The sequence below is a fragment of the Mesoplodon bidens genome (assembly GCF_964165515.1).
Source record: "Mesoplodon bidens genome assembly, chromosome: 2".
In the NCBI taxonomy this organism is placed as follows: Eukaryota; Metazoa; Chordata; class Mammalia; order Artiodactyla; family Ziphiidae; genus Mesoplodon; species Mesoplodon bidens.
Window position 1 is genome coordinate 124,507,086 of NC_138177.1, and position 13,703 is coordinate 124,520,788.

The 13,703-nt window shown below is 34.4% G+C and overlaps 1 protein-coding gene across 1 annotated transcript in view; it reads left to right on the forward strand.

The window, feature by feature from the left end:
• The window catches only part of NEGR1 (neuronal growth regulator 1), a 917,418-nt gene that overhangs the window by 617,833 nt on the left and 285,882 nt on the right, over positions 1-13,703 (forward strand). The gene's annotated exons all lie outside the window — the stretch shown is intronic.

The window sequence follows — 13,703 nt, forward strand, 5'->3', positions numbered from 1 at the left end:
TTTGCATTTGTATTCCATCCCTGGAAGCAGCCTAGAGGATATTAGTCCCATAATTTTTATTGTTAATTAAAAAGTGGAAAAATGAATGTCCAGAAAGTCCATGGGTTCAATTAAACTGGGAAAAATAGGAAAAGAGAGACCAGGGTCTAAAAAATCAGTAAAGTTGATTCATGGAAACCAAATCTAGAATCTGGAAAATGTAGGTGGTATCATAGACTAATCAAATAACAAAGATCTCTATAGGGAAGCAGAATTCCAGATTTAGAAATCAGGAAAGCCTGAAAGACCTCACCCTTCAAAATGAATGTTGCTGGTAAAAGGGGCAGGATTCTCTGATCTTGTGACAGGTTGTATTTTCTCCACTCTATTTATATGTACTTTTCCAGTTAAGAGTAACTCTTTTAGAAATGCGGGCCTTATAGTCAGGTGTAACTTATTTGAACTCTTGTTCTATAATTTACTGGACTTTGAGACCTTGGGAAACCACTTTACCTCTATGAGTCTCAATTTCCAATTCTGTAAATTTGGGGCAATAATAGATAATTTTCAGGGTTTGGGTAAGGATTAAATGAGATGATATACATATAGCACCTATCACAGTGACTGGCCCACCGTTGGCAATTGAAAAAATATACATCTCTCTCTGACATATTTACTCTAGAATGTAAGCTCTATGTCTTAAGGGGTTTTCCTTTCCTTTGTACAATGATGTGTTCCTGTCACACAGAGCAGGACCAGGTTTATAGGAGGAACTCAAAAAATATTTATCAGATGAATTATTTAAAACATTAGCATTCACCAAGTGCGTTACTCTACTAGGCAAAACAGGAAAGAGATAATTAGGTTTGTTCCACAATTATATATATTTTTCTCCAAGAACAATAAGTAAATGGTATGTTGACTAATTTATTTCTGATACCATTTTTTTAACCAAAATTTTCAGGTGGATTCAATAAAGATAACCTGCCATTTATATAGTGCTTTCACCCAGAAGGAGAAAGCATTAATTCCATTTTTTTTTTACAGATAAGAAAATTGAAGTTCAATGAGATTAAAATACTTCATAACGCCCCTGATTTTCAAGGGCGAAAAGACACGAATAAAGGAAAGTATTAATTAACCAGAAAAAATATAGAGTCAACTAGGTTAAGGTAAAAAGAGGTCTAGATATTATTTCAGTTTTTGCTCATGTCAGTAAGATCATTCATTGTATTTGGTATCAGAAATTATTTTGCACACACAGTTTCCAGTAAAATAGAATTGAGTACTTCTTCCTATGGTCAAACAGTAAAGATATTTTTGAGTGCACTGTGAGCTAAGATTTTATCCAGTAAATCACAAGCACATATTTGTACATTATTTTGTATCTGATACATATTCATTTATGCAAATGTGCACTTTATCTTCCAATATAACTAGCTCCAGACATGTGGAATAGAATGTACCAATTAGTATAACTTATTACAATTGTATCAAAGCCTGAAATGAGGGGCCAACAGGGAGAGGTAAGAGGAGGAAGAAGATTCTAGGGAAGGGACCAGTTTTCTTAGGCTATTCATAAAGTTTTCTCCAAAACGTTGGGCAAGTTAAGCAGACACATCAGACTTAAGACTAGAAGAAATTGCAGATGACAAATAAATATCACCTTAAATAAAGAGAAAAGCTCAGCATTCGGAATTGGAATTGGACAAAGATACTACCATAGGACCAGAAGAAAAATGAAAGTTATTTGAATTCACAATTATCACCTAAGTTTTCACTTCTGGTTCCATTTTGTGCCCCTACCTTTATTTTCCATTTTCCTCATCTTTTTATACTGCTTATAATATAAGCTACTCTCCTGTTTTTAAATTTCTTGATAAGCTAATTAACACTTACCTGGAACAACTCAGGACATTAAAAACCACATATTTTGTTTTCTTCTAAATGAAGTACTAGTTCATATGTAATAATGAAGATTTACTTCAGTAAATCTACATTTATATATGTATTTATTTACCTATTTACTTATTGCTTACTATGATACTATCAAGGTCTTAAGGCCAGGGATATCAGTCTTCAAGTAGTTCAACATCTAAGAGAAGAGAAAGACAAAAGAGGAAAACATAGGCAGAACACTCTATGACATAAATCACAGCAAGATCCTTTTAGACCCACCTCCTAGAGTAATGGAAATAAAAACAAAAATAAACAAATAGTACCTAATGAAACTTCAAAGCTTTTGCACAGCTAAGGAAACCATAAACAAGATGAAAAAACAACCCTCAGAATGGGAGAAAATATTTGCAAATGAATCAATGGACAAAGGATTAATCTCCAAAATATATAAACAGCTCATGAAGCTCAATATTAAAGAAACAAACAACCCAATCCAAAAATGGGCAGAAGATCTAAATGGACATTTCTCCAAAGAAGACATACAGATGGCCAAGAAGCACATGAAAAGCTGCTCAACATCACTAATTATTAGAGAAATGCAAATCGAAACTATAATGAGGTATCACCTCACACCAGTTAGAATAGACATCATCAGAAAATCTACAAACAACAAATGCTGTAGAGGGTGTGGAGAACCCTCTTGCACTGTTGGTGGGAATGTAAATTGATACAGCCACTATGGAGAACAGTATGGAAGTTCCTTAAAAAACTGAAAATAGAATTACCATATGATCCAGCAATCCCACTACTGGGCATATACCTAGAGGAAACCATAATTCAAAAAGACACATGCACCCCAATGTTCATTACAGTGCTATTTACAATAGCCAGGTCATGGAAGCAACCTAAATGCCCATCGAGAGATGAATGGATAAAGAAATGTAGTACATATATATAATGGAATATTACTCAGCCATAAAAAGGAACAAAATTGAGTCATTTGTTGAGACGTGGATGGATCTAGAGACTGTCATACAGAGTGAAGTAAGTCAGAAAGAGAAAAACAAATATCATATATTAACGCATGTATGTGGAACCTAGAAAAATGGTACAGATGAATCAGTTTACAGGGCTGAAGTTGAGACACAGATGTAGGAGAACAAACGTATAGACACCAAGGGGGGAAAGCTGTGGGGGGCTGGGGATGGTTGTGTGATGAATTGGGTGATTGGGATTGGCATGTGTACACTGATGTGTATAAAATTGATGACTGATAAGAACCTGCTGCATAAAAAAATAAATAAAATAAAATTCAAAAATTCAAAAAAAAAAAAAAAAGAACCATGAAGTTGTAGTAAAGTGTGGCAAGTAATTTGACAAACCAATAATAAGATGCTATGCAATGCTATCATAAAGACACCTTGGGGTATCAGTGAAAGCTTCCAAGAGGCCTTGGCCCTGATAGTGTCTGAAGGATAAAATTGAATTTGATAGATACTAAAAAAAAAATTTTTTAAAAAAAGGAAATAAAGGAGTGAGGCCTCCGTGGCAATAGCAACAGCATTTGCTTAACCCCATAGGAATTGGGGGACAAGGCACTGCTGGATCTGTCAGGCTGCGGTGAGCTGGAGGAGACCAAAAAGGGAAACAGAAAGGAGGATGGGTAGTGTAGAGGAAGGCAGGGCCAGAGTCAATGGGAGTTCATGAATTTTCATAGGGAGGCATAGATACAGTGCTTCACAATCAAAGAAAAATAACTTTGAGTTGATAAAACTATTCAGAGACACATCTGAATATTAAAGAAATGTAAATATTTTTCTTTCCTACATCCATGGATTGTACTTGGAAGCTTTCTGTTTTGTCATTGCAAGGGTAAAGGAAAAAATTAAAATGACACTATTGAAAACAACTACAGCTAAGAGAGACATGAGGAAATAAGAAATTTGAGGAAAAATCCTTATGGATATTGAGCACTGAATATTAGAAACGTATGGATAATCACCCAGAAAACATTTTTAAATAAAATATTTCTACTCAGTAGAACAACATAAATATCTACAAATTAAACCTTTTCTTTTCACCTTAGGACTTTCATGGTATAAAATGTTCAGATTTAATTCTATGGTTTATATAATTCCTTAGTTGAAGCTAAACTATGTTATTAAACATGCAGTTAAGGAATACATGATTTCTTCTATTGAGGGAAACATAATTGGTCCTTTGTTTTAAATCTAAGACTTACACTTCAGTTAATGACTAGGGGGCCAAAGCTATTTTTACTTAATGAGTCTGTTACCCAATTTAACTTAAATGTACTCTCTCATACTTTTATCAAGGTTTTGAGAGGAGTTTTAGTGTTAAGGGTCTATGAGTGATCTTTGACTCTTTTGTTCATAGAAAGTCAAAATGTATCTGCAGTAACCAAATGTGCATATTTTTATTATTCCTATTTTTTTCTAACAGTGAAAGATGAAACAATTTTCTTGTTTTAGTACATGAGCAAGACTTTTTGCTAGATGACAGTCTGTGTTTGTTTTGTTTGTCTTGTTCTTCCTAGGTTGGCACTTATTGCTTCAAAAAAAAAGATATTTGTCAAGTAATAGATATAACAGAGATTGACCATCAATTAGCATTAAGAAAGTGATTTCTAACAGAGTGAAAATGTTTTAGGTTGAAAATAAATCCACACCAAACTGAAGAAAAGTGGTAAAGTCAGGAAAGAAATAACAAATATATTTGTCACACACTTTTGTGTGTGCTTTTGCTTCTGTGATGGTGTTCTCATCTAGCTCCATGCTCTAGTAAGCTGCCCAAGGGTCAAACTCTGAAAACTTCAAGGTGCCTCCTTCTGAATATATTCTTCAAACTGATCTTGAAACAAACATACAGCTTATAAACCCGTATTTATTTAAGTCCAACTTTATTAGCAAATTTCCTCAGTGAACATGTATATCAAGCAAGATAATTTATAGAATTGAATTCTTTTTTTAATGGAACACTTGAGAGCAGCACAGAATTAATCTTCTTGGGTCTTTTCCACATCATCATGATTGAACTTCACAAGAATTGTCAAGTATTCTCATGTCTGCTCTTGCACATATGTGTGTGTTTTGTGTAAGTGTATGTGTGTGTTTGAAGGGAGTGAAGATTGGGGAAATATATGGTAGAAATAGTATAAATAAAGGCAATATGTAGAAGAGTTAGGGTAGGTACATTTGGAAAAAGGGGTCAAACTGTTGGGAAACTTCCTTTGTACTTTAGAGCTTGCTTCCTCCATCTCCCCTCTTTCCTTCCTTCATTTTTGTATGCATTTTCTCTTTCTTTCTCACCATCAGTAGCCCATTGCTGCATTTTTCTCATTATCTTTTTCTCTGTTTGTTTCTTCCCTTTCATTTCCTCTTATTTCTACCCAAATGTATAAAAATACTAAACCAAAATTTAAAAAAACATTTATATAATGGGAATTAGCAATGAATTTTCTTGCCATCTTGGAAATATTTAAAATATACAGATTCCTGAATAACCACACCCCAAATATACTGAATTATTCAGTCCTTATTATATTTACTTATAAATGAATAAATATTTGAAAATTTACTGGGTGATTATAGTAAACATGTATGTTTAGAGACTACAGCATAATGAGTGTAAGACAGAAAGGCTGAAGATCTGAATTTTATTATTTTTTAAAAATTTATTTTATTTATTTATTTTTGGCTGCGCTGGGTTTTCATTGCTGCACGTGAGCTTTCTCTAGTTGCATCAAATGGGGGCTACTCTTCGTTGCAGTGCACGGGCTTCTCATTGCGGTGGCTTCTCTTGTTGCAGAGTACAGGGTCTAGGCATGCGAGCTTTGGTAGTTGTGGCTCGCGGGCTCTAGAGTGCAGGCTCAGTAGTTGTGGTGCACGGGCTTAGTTGCTTTGTGGCATATGGGATCTTCCCGGACCAGGGCTTGAACCTGTGCCCCTCGCATGGTGGGCGGATTCTTAACCACTGCACCACCAGGGAAGCCCCTGAACTCTATTTTTAATTCAGTTACTTAACCTATTATACAATATTGGACAAAGAAGTTAAACTTCTTAGTATTAATTGCCTCATTTGTAAAATGAGGTAATCATGTCTATGGTATTCCCTCATTCTGAGAGTCTGATGTGTTCCTCTGATACAACTATCTAAGTTTTTTAGGGACAGTGTGGATTCAACTGCAGGCAGACAGGAAGCAGAGGTTTAAAGCAACTGTTCGGCTTTAGTGTCAAATGATTCTAAATAGTCTTATTCTTTTGGTTTGTGAATTCTTTGAGAAGTTATTAAGGATGGTAATTTTGTTCTCTCATGCACTGTTGGCAAATATGGGCAAACTATATTTTTAACTTTAAAATTGTAATTTCATGGAAAGAGTAAGTACAACAATGGAGAAATAAATTTCAGAGAATTTCAAAGAAAGGTTGCTGTTTATGCAGTGGAATGTGACAGAGGGTAACAGAAACAGGATTTGAAATCAGACAAACATGATTTCTAACCCCAGCTCAGTCACTTGTCAACTATGGAGTACTGGGAAAATTATTTAACCTCTCACAGGCTCAGTTTTCTTACATAAAAAAAAAAAAAAAAGAAGAACAGCAAAAACTGGAGATAATTATACCTACCTTGAAGATTTCTTCTGAGAATTGTGTCATAATATATGTAAAACAACAGTGCGACTAGCACAAAGCAAACAACCTACATTGTAAGTAATAGTATTGATATATAGCATGCATCACACTGCCCTTTTTGTTTACATGTCAACCTTCCTTTGTGGCCTGTGAGCTCTCTGGAGAAGGGGACAATTCTTATTCACTTTTGTGCTTGAGGCAGTATGCACATAGTTTTGAGGACAGGCTCTGCAGCTGGTCACCTTGGCTTTGAATTCTAGCTCTGCCATTTACTACTGTGCAAGCTTGCTCAAATTATTAAGCTTTGTGTGTGTCAGTTTCTTCAACTATTAGGTGGGGACTGAGCATTTAACTAAGTTAAGGCATAAAGAAGGTTTAGTGCATATTCGTATTATTATGTTTTTCTTTTTTTGGCTGTGTTGAGTCTTAGTTGTTGCGTGCAGGCTTTTCTCTGGTTGTGGCAAGTGGGGGCTACTCTTCATTGTGGCGTGCAGGTTTCTCATTGCGGTGGCTGTTTTACAGCACAGGCTCTAGGCGTGCGGGCTTCAGTAGTTGTGGCACACGGGCTCAGTAGTTGTAGCTTGCAGGCTCTAGAGAGCAGGTTCAGTAGTTGTGGCGCACGGGCTTAGCTGCTCCGTGGCATGTGGGATCTTCCCGGACCAGGGCTCGAACCCATGTCCCCTGCATTGGCAGGCTGTTTCTTAACCACTACGCCACCAGGGAAGCTCAGGACATTTTATTTTAATTTCAGTACCTAACATATTGCCTGGTGATACATGTCTATAGGTTGAATAAATAAATAAATATAATATAAGCACACATGGAATTTGAAAGTTGATAGTATTGTAAGATCACCCAAGTTCCTTCGTGTTATGGATGTATGCTTAGATAGCTTTTGAAATCAGATCACAGAGTTCACAGAAACACTCAAAATGGAATCCTGAAATCCTGATTCTAGGTCTGAGGCTATTTCATTATACCAGCCTGCCTCCATGTAAATCAAAATACGATTTAATTATTTTCAGTAAACTCTGTAAACTTCGGAGTCTTTGAGAAAGATAGCCTAGTCTGAAGAGTAAGGAGACAGTATCACTGTGGGTAATGAGGAAAAGGTTTGAATAATGAGAATATACACAGGTGCTACCTGTCAGAATGGCTGTCACTGAAATAAAGTGAAGAACCGAGAGAATTAGGATTCCAGTGAATAGATAAAACAATCACAGTAAATAATCCTTGGGAATGATGCTGCACTCAAAATAGGTTTATTCATACATTGTCTGAAATAAGAGATTTTGTTCAGTAGTGAATGTAATGAATTCTCAGCAACCTACCTGCTTGCTCTACACAGTAAAGGTAACAGCAATGTAAAAAAACCCCAAAATAAAAAACAACTCCCCCCAAAAATGCCCACTGTGCTGGGAGCATTAAACAGTTACAGTTTTCATAGGTAAAATGAAAGATGATAAAGTCCTATTTAGAGAACTCTCTGTATATTCCAGGCTTAATGAGGTCATACTTCATTCAGTTTATCAAAAACTTAAAAGTAGTTTGGTGGTAATTTTTATCTTATGCCCACTCCCCAGTTGTTTCAGAGTTAGAGTTAGGGATTCGCATAATATTTCTAGGTTTTTAAATAATATAGTGAGACATATTAGCTTAATTCATACTAATTTTTTTCTTCAATAAATCATACTTTGACCTAGTCCAAACATATCAGCATTCTGTAGCCTAGAACAGATGTTGAGAGTGTTTCCACATTTGTTTCAACCAACTAGTGTACATTGACATGTCAGGATGGAGGAGGTGTATCAGCAATTAGCTGAAGTTCACAAATGCTACATTTGTTAATGCTGTTTCACATTTGTGAGCATATTGGTTTTGCAGACCGTTCTGTTTTTCTCTGTGAGTGTCTAAAGGACTTTGAAGCTCAGTGAAACTCGCATGCAGATGCAGTCTTTGCCAAAGCGTGGCATGAGCTGTTCTGCACAACCCAACAGGAAAAAGATGAATCTGATAATCTATGGATTTTTAGGAGTCAAGTTGCATAACTCTAAGAATCTAGTGTCCTGATAGAATTTTCTAGATAATCCAATGTGGTAAAAATTTCAAGTTGTTTATCAAAACCTATTTTTATCTCCTTCTAGAACACTCCACCCCACTCCCAGCCCCCATCTCTCCCTACTTGGACTACAGTGACTAACCTGTTTAAGGGTTACTTTTGGCCCTGTGACTGAGTTCCAGTGAATGAAATGTGAGCAGAAATGACATGGGCCATTTCCAGGCTTGGCCTCTAAAGCTTCCCATGCTCAGTTCCATGCTTGTTACTCTTCCTGGCTAGTTGGAATAGTAACCCCCCATGGTGATCTGGAAAGCTACAGGTTGAAGAAAACAAAGCTATCATTATCTTGAGCCACTGAGCGATTTTATGCCAAAGAATACTCCTACCTCATTACCTCACTTCACTCCTAACTTTCATTGATCTGAAACATTATGAACTATTAGATGAATGAGAAATAACCTTCCTTTTCATCAACTCATTGCATATTTGGGTCTATTTGTTACCATAGCTGAGCTTCTTCTGACTAGTATAATCAAAGATATGGGCTCAAATCTTCTGTATAGATTAGACATTCTTGCCTCATATCTTTCTTATAAAATCTAGCCAGAAGCAATGATTAAAAGACTCCTGAGAAGAGTAAGGAGATAATGGATTTCTTCTTCCTCCAAGATGAAGCATAACCTACTGAATTTATATTTGCAAATTTTGTTAGTCATGGTAAAAAACAAAATCTATGAATATCATGCCTTTGAGGCTTCATATGATTTTGCTAAAAATGTACAACTGGATTCAAAATAGCATCTGGCCATCAACCTCTGATATGAACTTTCCTGACAAAATGTGACTTGGAGACATAGAAAATGGAACAACAGTTGGAAAATCTCCAAAACTTAATACTAACCCAAAGTCAGTATTCAGAAGGCATTTCTACAAAGTAAAAAGCTCATGTAGTTAGAACACAAAAAACAAACAAACAAAAAACAATGCTATACGTCGCTTAACCTCATGGAAGAAACAGCCCAGCCTTCCTGAAAGAAAACAGAGAACTTAATTTTTCTTCCTGAGCTTCTGTTTCCTGGCTTAGAAACTTCCAGACTTGTACCAAAGACAAAACTGGACAGCCTCTTCCCTGTATATGGTTGCAGTTATGAAGGCAGTCAGAATATTATTCCCTTGCTCTCATCCTACCTTCCTTTATCCACTGGTTCATTGCATTTTATGGGGTATGTTTTCAGAATTTAAAACTTTGTATGCAGGAAGAGAAAGGAGAGAAGAGTACTAAAACCAGACCATGTTGGGGATTGTAGCTTTCCATTGGTTCCAAGTATTATAATATCAGGAACAAGAGATAGGAGAGGAACTCAAGTTGATCCTGTAAATTGTATTTGATTCATCCTGCTAGACACAGGACGGGGGAGAATAGCTGTGACCATGGTCATGCTCTACACTTTGGCTTAAAAAATGAATCCAACCAGGGAGACAGTGAATAGGGTATTTACAAACTACATACCTGTGTGCTGGGAAGCATCAGTTCAAATCAGAACTCCACACAGTAAGAAATGCAGTGTGGTGGGGAACTTAAGTAAATATACAAATATGCACTGGAATAAGAAAAAAAAAGAGTACATTTTAAAAAGCTTGAAGATTAATATGTTATTAAATGATTGGCTATAGCAAAAGGGAGAAAATGTTCGAAAACTTATTAAGCATACTTTATATGAAACAAGAAGGCATTTCCTCCACAAAAATGATATCACAAAGCATAGGAAATAGGCTGAGATGAAAGGAGAAGGAAAAAACCAATAAGGTGCATTATAAAAATGACCAATTGTGATGCAGAGAAAGCTGGTGACCTGTTATTTCCTACCATCAACTATACTAGATGTGGAGAAAAACCCCTCCCAGTACTGAACATCTGAAATTGCTAGAAACTATATAGAACATGAAAATGTGTCTTTTTCAGCATGGCAAAACTTGTGTCAATATAAGAAACACAAATTGGAAGGCTGAAAATTATCACAAAATGCTATTCCATCAGGCAAGGAGCCCTGACCAGCTGTTCCCTGCAAGTGTGGAATCTGGTTTTAACTTGCCAATCTTAAGAGACTTGACACAAAAGCTGGGTCTTTTTTGGCACAGAAACTCACATTAATGATGACCCCCCCTTCCATAAATGTGAGGCAATGAAAGGGTAACACACTCAAGGGTGAAACAGAACACAAACAAACAGAAAAGCTCACTGTGCTATGCCTGTGCCCATCTTGATACAGGGTATGGGGCAAGGGACAGGAGTTATAGGAAAGAAAATTATTCTCCGAGAATTCCCAATCACAATGTTCACTCATCTATTGATAGAGTTAAGACTGGATTCACGTTCCCTGTAAAGTCTAAGACATGCTAAGTAGAAATTTTAGTTTAAAGTGGTTCTAGGGTGACTGGCCCCTTAGGTGTCTGACAGAAGAGAAACTAATGTCCTCTGTAGAACACATTTTAAACACAGACCTCAAAAATTTTCCATAAGGAGTGTTTAAGTAAAATGAGTTCTCAATAAAAAATACAGTGCACAAATGAGAAAGCAAGCCACCAGCAGAAAAAAAAAAAAAAACTATAAGACGTAAGTAATACAAATATTAGAAATACCCCAAATAGAATATGAACAAAATATTAATATGCTTCAAATAAATAAAAAGAGAATTAAAGTATGATAAAAGAATGTGATGCTACCCAAATTGAATAATTAAAAAAAAAATAATCTCTTAGCAAACTAGAAATATATTTAGCTAACAAAAGACTTCAATAAAAAGCTACAGCAAGTATCATACACATGGAAGAAATGTAAATACATTCCCTTTAAAATCAACTAAGACAAGGATGACTCCTTTCATTACTTTTCCTAGCCAAGCCAGGACAACAAGATCAATAAAAAATTAGAGGTAAAATTATTTGAAAAAAAGAACTAAAACTGCCATTATTCCAAGATGATGTGATTGTCTGTGTACAAAACCCAGAAGAATTTACAGATAAATAGAATAAATAAGAGTTTATCATGATTAATAGATGTAAAATCAATATACCAAATTAAATTGTATTACTATAAATCAGCAAAAAAAGTAAATCCAATTAAGAAAAATAATGTTTAGAATATCAACAAAATATAAATGTATTGAGGATATAAATATATATACACAAACACATATATGTATATATATATATGTGTGTGTATATATATATATATATATATATATACAATGTATTATTTAAATTATTATTTAAATACATTAAAGAAGACCTAATTAAATGGAGAGGTATAGCATACCCAGGGATATTTAGAGATGTTGTTACTCTCAAAACAAAATACAGACTCATTAGAATTCAAATAAAAATTAAACTCATTGTTTTCATGAAATTTGACAAGCTATTTCTAAAATTTATATTGATACTATAAGAAAGATCTAAGGAAAAAAAAAATCAGATCGACAATATACCCTACCAGATGTCAAAAATGTATTATAACTATATGATAAGTTTAAATTGAGATATTAATGCCACAATAGATAAATATATAACTATGGCAGAACAGGGAGCCCCCAAACAGATCCATGAATATATAGGATTCTGATATATCAAAGAGAAGATATTGTAGATCAGTTGGGAAAAAATAAACCATTAATAAATGGTTTGGGAACAATTAGTTTTCATAAGTAAAAAACAAAAGGAAATGAAACTCTACCTCACAACATAAAATCAATTCCAGATAAATTGAGGATGTAATTGTGAAAGCTAAATCATTAAAAACCTCTAAAAGACAACATAAGAGACTATTTTTCTGACCCTTGGTAGGGATAGTGTCCTTAAACTAAGTAGGAAAAGGAAAACTATAAAGACAATGACATATATTATATCACATTAAAATTAACACTTTTTTAATGAAAGACAGCAAGAAGAAAGGCCACAAACTGAGGAAGGTTTTGAAATACATAAAGCCAACAAAGATTAAATATACAGAAAATATAAAGAACATCTATTTAAAAAGAACCAAAAAATCTCATAATATGAAAAGACACAATAGACATTTCACAGCAGAAGAAAGTCTAGTGGATCATAAAGACATAAAAAGATGTCCAAGCTCATTTTTGTTAAAATGGAAATAATACAAATTAAAATCATAATCAATTTATCATTTCACATAAACATATTAGCAGCAATGTAAATCTTAAAATATCATGTTTTGTGACAGTGTAGTGCTAAAAGAACTCTCAGGTATTCTTGAGGAAAATGTAAATTGAAATAATAATTTTGGGAAGCAATTTTATATCACCTGGTAATGTTGAGCACGTGGATACCCTGCAGCCTGGCAGTTTCTCTCTGAGGTATGTTCCCTGCATATGTGTACATATGAACTAGAAAATATGTACAAGAATGCTTGTAGAGGATTCTTTATAGTAACAACAAAACTGAAAACAACCCAAATGTTCATCAACACTAAATAGGGTATATAATAAACATCTATACAGAAGTAAAAATAAATATATTATATCTACAGGAATCAGTCTAAATGTATCTCAAAAATATAATATTAAGTTAAAAAATAGGCAGAAAATACATGTAACATGAGATTGTTGATATAAAGTTCAAAAATAATCTAAACAATATATTTTTTAGGAATGGCTGCATCAGTGGTAAACTAAAAAAGAATGTTTTCTGGAATACAGATGAAAATGACAAAGAATTGAAAACTATGAAAGGAAAGATGAATGATTTGGAGGACTCTGAACTTCTATTTAAGTTAACAATTATATGTGTTTCTAAGAAGAAACAAGAACATCTAAAGAAGCAATATTCAAAGAAATAATTGAGAAAAGTTTTAAGAAGCACTGAGAATACATATCTATATAGCCCACAAACCTAGATATATCCTGTTAAAAGTCTTTTTCAATCATATGAAATATAAAATAATTTGGTCTTAAAAAATTCTTCCTAAGAGAAGTTAAAAAAAAATTAAACTCTCCTCAGATTTCTCCTCTACAGTACTAAATAACAACTGGTAATAGAACAATGCTTATAGAATTTGGGGGGAGGTATGTTGTGATGTAAGAACCAATCATGAATGTCTG